The sequence below is a fragment of the Vombatus ursinus genome, unplaced genomic scaffold (assembly GCF_900497805.2).
Source record: "Vombatus ursinus unplaced genomic scaffold, bare-nosed wombat genome assembly UNPS02014807.1, whole genome shotgun sequence".
Lineage (NCBI taxonomy): Eukaryota > Metazoa > Chordata > Mammalia > Diprotodontia > Vombatidae > Vombatus > Vombatus ursinus.
In genome coordinates, this window is record NW_020954585.1 from 43,448,834 (window position 1) to 43,458,597 (window position 9,764).

Consider the following 9,764-nt stretch of genomic DNA (forward strand, 5'->3'; position numbering starts at 1 on the left):
AATTACAAAGAACTTGGTCCCAAAGAGGAGGTATGAGAAGACTTCCCCGCATTACTTTGGGGAGGGACTTGGCCCATGGATGTGGAACATTACATATATTGTCAGATTTTTTCAATGTATTGATCACTTTTACTCATTTTTTTCTCTTCCCCTTTTTCTTTTGAAAAAAAATTCTTTGTTATATGGAATGGTTCTCTGGAAGTGGGAAGGTATTTAGGGGGAAATTTGTTGTTGTTCAGTAGTTTCAGTCAAGTCTGATTCTTTGTGATCTCATTTGTGGTTTTCTTGGCAAAGATTCTAGAGTGGTTTGCCATTTCCTTCTCCAGCTCATTTTACAGATGAGAAACTGAAGGTTAACAGGGAGGGTTAAATGACTTGCCCAGGGTCACACAGCTAGTAAAGTGTCTGAGTCCATATTTGAACTCAGGAAGCTGGGTCTTCCTGACTTCAGGCCAAGGGGGGAAATTTAGGCTGCATAAAAAACAAAAGATTTCTATAAAAGTTTATTTAAAAAAATAAATACTCTTTGAATTTGAGAAAAAATTTCAGTTTCATAGAGTGAAAGATCTTTGAAAACTGGAATTGTGATATTTCCCCAACTATATCGTAGGTCAGATTGGGGACTCAGTAACTTTGTAAATGATGGAGATTCTTGTCCTAGGCTGAAGTGAAGGTAGTTTGGGGTTACATTCAGCTGCTGCCTCTCTTTCCCCAGAATCAATCAAGAGTTAAATGCAAGAGATGAAGCTCTAGACACATTTACAGCCACCTCTCCACGAAGCATCGGTTCTCTGGCTCCAGCCCATCTTCAGGTCAAGTCCAGCCAGGGTCAGGCCAGCAGTGTGGCTTGTCTGTGAGTGTGTGTATGTTGTTGGAGCGATGGGGAAACCTCTAATGACGTGTAGCACTTTTTATTCATTCTCTAGGCCAAGGAAGGAAATATATTTTCAGTAACTAAGTGATTTATTAGAAACTGGAGATGAAATACTAAAAACTTAACAAAGATGATTTGTTGGCTTTTAATCATTTGAGAATTAGTGTCGGTTGAAGCAGCAGCAAGAAATAAGCATATGAATAGAACACATATACAATGACTTAAAGTATACCAGAGGCGGTATACAAAAGTATACTATATGATGAAAGAACTGGCCTTGGAACCAAGAAGGGGGGGTGGGGGGGAGTGTTTTCATGTCCTGTGCCTTATACTGGCTGACTGTGGTCCTGGGCAAGGTGCCTTAACTTAACCTCTCAATGCTCTAGGAAACATTCTAAAACTTCAAATTGAGAAAGTGTAGACCTGTATTAATTGAGGAGTTTCTTCATCTGGGAGATCATTCAAGGTATCAAAGAATCAAAAAGCACTTGTTTCAAAAGCTTTGTGAAGTAGGTTGTGTAATGCAATTAAATATACATTTAAATATTATCCCCATTTTCCAGATGGTAAAACTGAGGTGCAATAAACTTAACAATATAACTTCACACAACTTGTTCCCAGAGCTGGGAACAAATCTTCCAGACTCCCAATCCAACTCTTTTTTTCACTGTAACAACCTCTAAAGAGCCTTTAAGTGCCCAATGAACAAAGGAAAACAAAGCATTTAATAAGTGCTATTTACCAACCTGGGGCTAAGAATTGAAGTTACAAATACAGAGCAAAACAGAAGTGGGCCAAAGCCCTCAAGGAGTTTACATTTTAATAAGGATAATGCAAACGAGGGAGTGAGAGCTAAGAAAGGGAATGACTGATTTTAGTGATAAAATGAATTCCCTCCCCACTTCCCACCATCCCTTTATAGGTCAGCATTTCTTCTGCAACCTTTAATTTTATTTTTATAACAGTATTTTTCCAATTACTTGCAAAGATGAATTTTAACATCCATTTTTTAAAAAATTCTGAGTTGCAAATTTTTTCCCTCCCTCCCTCCTTCTCTAAGACAATAAGCAATTTGATATAGGTTATATGTGTGCAATCATTTAAAATATATCCGTATTAGTCATGTTGTGAAAGAAGAAACACACACACACACACACACACATTAGTAAGCTATTGGCTAGATCTTAAGAATCTGAGCAGTGGCTAGATTATAAGAATCCCAGCATCTTAATGGAGACAGGATGGACCTTATATACAGAAGCCTGTGGGAGGGAGGGATCTAGGAGTGGCCAAGTAGTTTGGGGTGACAGGAGGAGGGGCCTAAGGAGATCTGGATGGGCGTGGTCAGCAAACTGGGGTAAACAGAACTCCTGGGACCTGGACCGTGGAGCCCAGCTAGGATTAAGTGTGGGAAATGGTCAGGGGCCATAGGGAGGTAAGACAATGGAGGGGAGATTGGGTGTAGCCACAATGAAAAGCCAGTTGATGGGATTATAGCCTCAGACAAATGCCAGAGATTTGGCCATGTGGGAAAGTCCAGGGTTTTTCCTTTCTGGGGCCCAGATCCCAACCCCATCAGAAGTAGATAGCATTTTTCATGAGTCCTTGGAATTGTCCTGGATCATTGCATGGCTGAGAACAGCTAAATCATTCATAGTTGATCATTACACAATGTTGCCATTACTGTGGACAATGTTCACTTTAGATCAGTGCATGTAAGTCTTTCCACACAACCTTTAATTTTAGAGAGATGTTTAGAATTCTAAGAGATTAAGTGGACTTGCCCAGGCTCACCAGCCAGTGTGTGTCAATTGTGGGTCCTCAGACCTGATCTTCATTGCTCCGAGGCTGCGACTATCTGTCGTCCCTGAGGCAGCTGACACCCCTTTTCCAGAAACAACGGTAGTGTTGATTTGATTATTCTGTCTAGAGCAAGAGGTGGATGGACTGGGAGGGAGTAGTATAAATACAGCAAGCAGCAAAGCTAGTGGCAAGTTGAAGCATGGTTTTAAGGTCTGGTCTGGAGGTAGTGGAATTATTCAGTAACCAGAAAGCTCAGACCCTCCCAGCCCCCAAAATTGAGTGCATTAATTGCTCCAGAAACTGAGTGGGGGATTGGGGGTTTGACGTTTCCTGATTGGTCAATGATGGGGATGGGATCTGAACCCCTAAAAGGAAAAGACCATGTCTTTGGGATCTGGACCCCAAAAAGGAAAAGCCCTGGACTTTCCCAGTGGCCCAGGTCCCTAGTTCCCAAGTCTCTGGCGTTTATCTGAGGCTATAATCCTCTCAACTGGTCTTTCATTGTGGCCAACTCCCAAATCTCCCAGTTCTCTGTTGCCCAGCCCTCCATTGTCTGTTACCTCCCGCATGGCTCCCAGCCACTTACCACCCTTGATCCTATCTAGACCCCATTCTATCTCCCAGTCACCCCAGCCTACTGGCCACTCCCATCAAGATCCTCCCCAGACCCCTTCTCACAGTCACCCTAAACTAGTTGGCCACTCCTAGATCCCACCCACAGTCTTTCTGTATATAAGATCCATCTTTGCCTCTGTGAGAGTCAGGGGTAAAGGTTATATTTCCACAGAGAAAGAGAATAATGCCGAGATTTAAAGAACAGTTCCAGGAAGTAGTACACAGTAGCTGGGCGAGGACTTAACCGAGAAGAAGTAAGTTGATGGCTCTAAAAAGACTCCAAATTCAAGATAAAGCTGAGCCAGCTCAGACCAGTTAGGGTCAACCTGAGGACACCTGAAAAATGTTAGTGCGCCTGCTTAATGAACTTCATTACTATTATCTGACACACCCCGCATAAAATTAGAGCCTCATTAACGAGTCAAGGGATGTATGACCAAGGGAGGGGGAACATACTTGAGCATATCAAGGGGAAACATGTAAGGAGGGGTGTAACCCGGGAAGGGATGGACCAATCCGGGCTTGGGAGTTTTCGAGTCAAATTTAACTGCATAAAAGCATGCTTGCCCTTGCACTCAGGGCCCATCGCTCCCTAAGAGGGGTGGAGCCTGCTTCTGGCCAGAAACGTCTAATCCTCTGGACTTTCTCTGTAATAAACTTTCGTGATACTAAATTTTAGGTGTCAAGCGTATTTCTAACACCTCCATTAAGGTGTTCAAATTTCTTAAGAGTCTAACCTATGCTCAGATTCTCTTTGTTTTTTTAATAACGATTTGTCTTTTTATTGAGCACCTTAACAAATTATGCCTTAACAGCAAATTTCCAAAGCGGGTACAGGTGTTCCTTCCTCTGCTATTTTTTGGTCTTCAGGCTTTCCTCGTGCTTATTAAGTCTGCGGCACATGGCACAGGTCTTCTTGGGCTGAAGGTCCAGGGGCTTGTATTTCTTGCCCTTATAAGAATTTCCTGAGGTTCTCTTTCTGTCTCTGGTTGATGACAGTCAGAACTAAAGCAATAGATTTTTGGATGACTCAGATCTTAGAAAGCTTGGATGCAGCTCCTCCAGTGACCTTGGCCACTCTCAGTTGGGAAAGTTCCACTTTTGAATCATCTGTTTGAGTAGTTCCTCCTTCCCAGGAAGATCACTGGCCTTGATTTTTGCCATAATCTCAGATGAGTCATACCACTGCCAGCTCCGAGGGGAAAGAGGAAAAGGCCTATGCCTCGGATTCTTAAAATCTGAGCAATGGCTAAGATTCAATCTGGCCCATTTGCATTAGCGATACAAATGCTTAGATTCCTTAAGAGTCTGGCCAATATGGTGGATTCTTAAAATCTCACCCACTCTGGATCGGTGTTCCAATAAACCTTGTCTTTGTCTGAAAGAAGGCTTGGATTGAATTCATTCAGGCAGGACCTGCGTCGCTATTTCTGGGTCCCAGTACCCCTAAACCTCAAAATCACCTCCTGAAGTGCTGTTCCAGGTTGGAGAATATAGGGTCAGTGGGCTGGATGGATACAAGGTGACTTGGGTGGAATGTGAAGCATGGTCCAATGCTCCAAGACCTGGAGCCTCCTAATTAATGGGGGCTAGTTGAGTTGCCCAAGTAGGTGAATCAAAAACAAGAGGGGTTAAGAGTTGCCGTCCTCTTGGGGAAGGGGGGTACTGGGGAGGACTGGAGCTAAACTAGGCCTGAAGAACCATAGCTAAACCAGGTAGCTGAGACCTAAGTGCCACCCAGAGATTTGGTGGATTTCTTTTACTGTGATATAGTGAATTGAATATTGAATCTGGAATCAAGGATTTCAGTTCTAGATCCAGATGTACTCCTTCAATCCATTTGGATGAACATTTATTAAGTGCCTATTATGTGCCAGGCACTGTGGGAACTGCTGAAAATGCAGAGATAAAAATAGATGAAAAATAATTTGTCTTTCTGCATTCAATTTCCTCATCTATAAAATAAGAGTCTTTAGACAACATACTCTCTTAAATTTCCTTCTAACTCTAAATCAAATCGGTTTTGTTTATGTAAAGGGGATTGATGAAGGGGACTTTCCCCCATTAGTACAATCCATCAGTTCCATGCTAAAGGGTAATTTGGTAGCAGAGAAGCATTAGTCTATGGAAGGACCATGGGAAAACCTAATGTGGAAGGTGGTGCTTTCATTGAGCTTTGAAGAACACTAGGGATTCTAGGGAGGGACTGAAATCTAGGCTCGGGGGGAATGGCCTGTGGTAAATTCTCAGAGGTGAGGAGTGGAATAGTTTTAGTGAAGAACAGCAAAAAGGAAGAAATAATGAGGAGGGGAAAAGGCAGGTGGGAGTCAGGTTGTGGAGGGCTTTAAAATGCTAAACAGAAAAGTTTGTATTTGTTTTTAGAGGTAACTGGTGATCACAGGAAATTATTGTAGCATTACCTGGAAATCTTTAAAAATAAATTGAAAAAACAGATCCTGGCACATGCACTCTGTGGTTTACAGTGTGTTGAGATGGAATAGAAGGGAGAGAGGTTGTGGATGCCAAGGCACTGTGGCAGTGGCAGAATTGCAAGGGTAAATGTATTTCAGTTGGAAAAATCTCTGAATCCAGAGGGCCAGGGCTAGCTCAGAGGCTGGGCCTAGTGTAGGTTACACGTCAGTAATCAAGAAAGTAACAGAAAGTTGAAAGCCCAGTATCTTAATGCAGAGGTCCTCAGGTTTCAAGGAGGGCTTAGATACTAAACTTTATACCCTTTGACCTAGCAAGATCACTAGCAGGGATATACCCCAAATCGATCAAATAAGAACAAAAAATAGGTACAAAAAACATCTATAGCAGTTCTTTTTGTGGTGGCAAGGAACTGGAAATTAAGGTGCTGCCTGTCACTTGGGGAATGGCTGAACTCATTATGGTATATGAATGTAATGGAATACTGTTGCGCTATAGGAAATGACAAAAAGGTTCAGAGAAACCCAGGAAGACTTATATGAACTGATGCAAAGTAAAGTGGGCAGAAACAGAACAGTTTATACAACTGTTGTAAGACAAATAACTTTGAAAAACTTAATGATCAGCAGTAATGACAAACCAAGATTCCAAAAGACAATGATGAAGGCTGCTGCCTATTTCCTGACAGAGAAGTGATGGGCTCAGGGTACTGAATGACACATATATTTCTGGATGTGGCCAATAGGGAGGATTTGTTTTGCTTGACTGTGAATATTTGTTACAAGAGTTTTCTTTTTCTTTTCATAGAGATGGAGGTGGGGAGAGGAAGGTGGGAAAGAAAGAAAATAAGTTTTGATTAACTAAAATATTTTTTTTTAAAAGCTGGAACTCAAAAACCTTCCTCAGTTCAGTGAGGTCCCAATTCAAGGTCAGGTCTAAGCTGGATGGGCCAACTGGGACCTGATCTCAAAACCAAAAGCCACAAGACCACAGAAGGATCCACAGAAATCCCAAGAGTAACCAAAGTTTGGGCTTGTTCCTTGGGCAGGAGTGTGTCAAGGTATGCGGTCAGGAAGGAACCAGAGACTCCATGACTCTGACAGAAGTTTCTACCCAGAACCGTTCTGGTAAAGTGAATTTGTTTCTCGTTCCTTTATCTCTTCCATCTTCCCCTCCCCCAAGTACTAGGTACTGGGGTAACTAGTACATAAGAAATGACACACTGGACAGAAATATGTCTTGCCCTATAACTACCAATCTTTTTCCTCTAACACCCTTAACATGGCTAAACTGAATAGCTAAGATGTTAAGATTTCTTTTACCATGGTATCATGCATTGAGTAATGGATTTGGGACTTCCTTTCCTCCAGGTCAACTGAGATGTTAAATTCTTTGAGAGAAAATCTTATCTTTTTTTTTTCTTCTACAGTAACAAAGGACCTTAACCAAAGTCTGTACTTTAAAAAATATTTGTTAAATCTAATTGAACTTGTCAAGCTGTTAGGAGACACCCTGTTTTCCAGAGCTAAGGCCCAGCAATCAAGCTGTGCCCTGAGCTTGACATAACAACAATCCTTTGCACTCACCCCCTGGATGATCTCAGTCACAGCAAAATCCCAGAATTGTTTCATATAATTATTACATTGCTTTGACCAGCACCAGGAATTCTCTGAGCTTGGACAAGCACCTGCTATATCCACATTCTGGTCATGAAGCCCTGCTATGAATCAAACTTCTCACATTGTTAGTGTTACTTTTCATTGTCAGGGCTACAGTTCACTACGCAGCCATTGGTATAAGTATTGAGATTTGCCCACACTAAAGCGGGCGCTTGGGGGGGGGGGCGCCCCCTCCACCCCCCCTGCAGGGACCAGTCACATGTGTCTAATCTGTCTGCTTGCTTGCAAGCTGTGTCCCTCACTTTCAAATTTAACTTTGTGTTTGATTCCTGCCTCTCCTGTCTCTAGCTTGCTCTGTTTGGCTCTGGCCACCCAGGGGTTAGAAGCCTGGTTGGTCCTGTTGACAAATTAAACATAAAAGAAAATTTTAAAAAATCTAACCAAATTCTACATATTTAAGGAGGACATAGCCCACTGACACTTTTCAAATTCAAGACTGGGAGCTTCATTAGGCAGAGTGACAGAGGCCAATGCCCTGGGCTGGTGTGTGTTCTGGTCCAATGTGGAAATATGGCCTGGCTTGCTGCTAGTCTGTGTCCCACCCCAAGGCTAGAGGCCTGACATTCCTAGAGAGGGTTTATGTCCAGCCCCTCCAGTAGGAGTCCTAGGTTACAAGACAGGCAACAAGCCTTTAATTAAGAGTCTACTATATGCCAGGCACTGTGCTAAACACAAATCTCATCTTAGTTCATCCTCACAATCACAGCATACTAGAATCTCAAGACTAGAAATGTGTTCTAGTACAACCTTCTCACTTTGGAGAGAAAACTAAGGCCCAGAGAGTGGCCATTAGGGGACACAATGAAAAACGCTGAGCCTGGAATCAGAAAGACTTGAGTTCAAATGTGATCTCAGATACTCATTACCTGTGTGGCCTTGGGCAAGTCACTTAACCTGTTTGCCTCAATTTCCTCATCTGTAAAATGGGGATAATAATAGCACCTGTCTCCCAGAGTTGTTGCCAGGATCAAATGAGATTATAATTGTAAATTGCTTAACACTGTGGCTGGCAGGCACTACATAAATGTTAGCTATTATTATTCCAAACAGGCTCAGCTTGTTAGTTCACTACAGCTGGGACGAAGACCCGCGTCTCTCTAACCCACTTTCCACTACATCATGCTGCTCTGGCTTCCGGCTCGCACAGCAGGAAAACCAGGTGACCTCCACTGTACCAAGGGAGCCTAGCCCTCCTGAGACCTGGAGACGGGCCGTTTGTCATCCCCGGGCCACCCCAGGCCGGAAATCGGAAGTGCGCCAGGCGCTTCGATATTCTGGGAAATGTAGTCTGTGCTTTATCCTTGGCTAAACGCCCTTGTTCATCCGCTGGTTCTGATTGGTCTCTTCGTAGGACGCGATTGACCTATCCAGGCCCACCGGTCTCCACACTGCCTGAGAGACTCTGGGCAGAAGACAACAGCCCTCTCCTAAGGGGTGGAAGGAGGATGGACAGCCTAAGCACAGCGACTGGTCAGAAACTCGTTAGAGGCGGGATTAAGGAATAACAATGGCTAAGTGGTCCACAGCCTGTCAAACAGCCCGAGGGCAGACCTCATTGGCTGCGGCTTCGCCCTTCTAATCCAATAAGTTAATTTCCTCCTCTTTCGAACCACCTGGCAGAAGTGAGCAGGGCATCTAGGTTCTCCGTGCTGCGTGCAGTCCTCGGCAGGGTCCGCTTTTCCGGGGGCGGTCCGGTTACAGGTTTGGTTCTACGGACTCGGAGCCAAAAACATGGTTTCCAAGACTGGAGCTTGTTGTTTTTGCTCCCGCAGCATTTAATTAAGGAGGCGAACTTGAGACGCGGCCCTGCGACTCTCTTCCTCAGCAGGGCGTGCAAAGGAGGCGGGCCCAGCGGATCCCGAGAGCTGATTGCGCCGTGTTGCTCCCGTTCCGCAGCCCTGTCGTCATGGCAACAGGCCCCGCCCCCCAGCTCTCGGTGGTGGGCTGTTTCAGGCAATCGGGTTAAGTGACTTGCCCAGGGTCACACAGCTAGCAAGTGTCAAGTGTTTGGTCTGAGGCCGCATTTGAACTCAGGCCCTCCTGACTTAAGGGTCAGTTCCCTATCCACTGTGCCACCCACCTGCCCCACGGTGGTAGGTTTTGGGGCTCTCCTTCGTGGGTGTGGCATCAGCACTGGTTGGGGGGGGGTCCCAATGGATCCTGTGCTCAATTACAGTAATCTCGGATATCAAGGAGCTCCGGGGCGGGGGGGGGGGGGGGGGGTGGGGGGGGGGGGGGGGGGGGTGGGGGTGGGTAATCACTAGGACAGCAGAACTGGAAGGCATCTAATCAAATTTTGTACCTAATAAGGTACCAAAAAAAAGGCCAATGATAGTTCCTGCCCTCAACGTGCCTACAGCCTA

The 9,764-nt window shown here is 44.4% G+C and overlaps 1 pseudogene; it reads right to left on the reverse strand.

Moving 5' to 3' along the window:
• Positions 1–4,093: 4,093 nt before the first annotated feature.
• LOC114052224 lies at positions 4,094–4,456 on the reverse strand (annotated as a pseudogene).
• Positions 4,457–9,764: the final 5,308 nt, after the last annotated feature.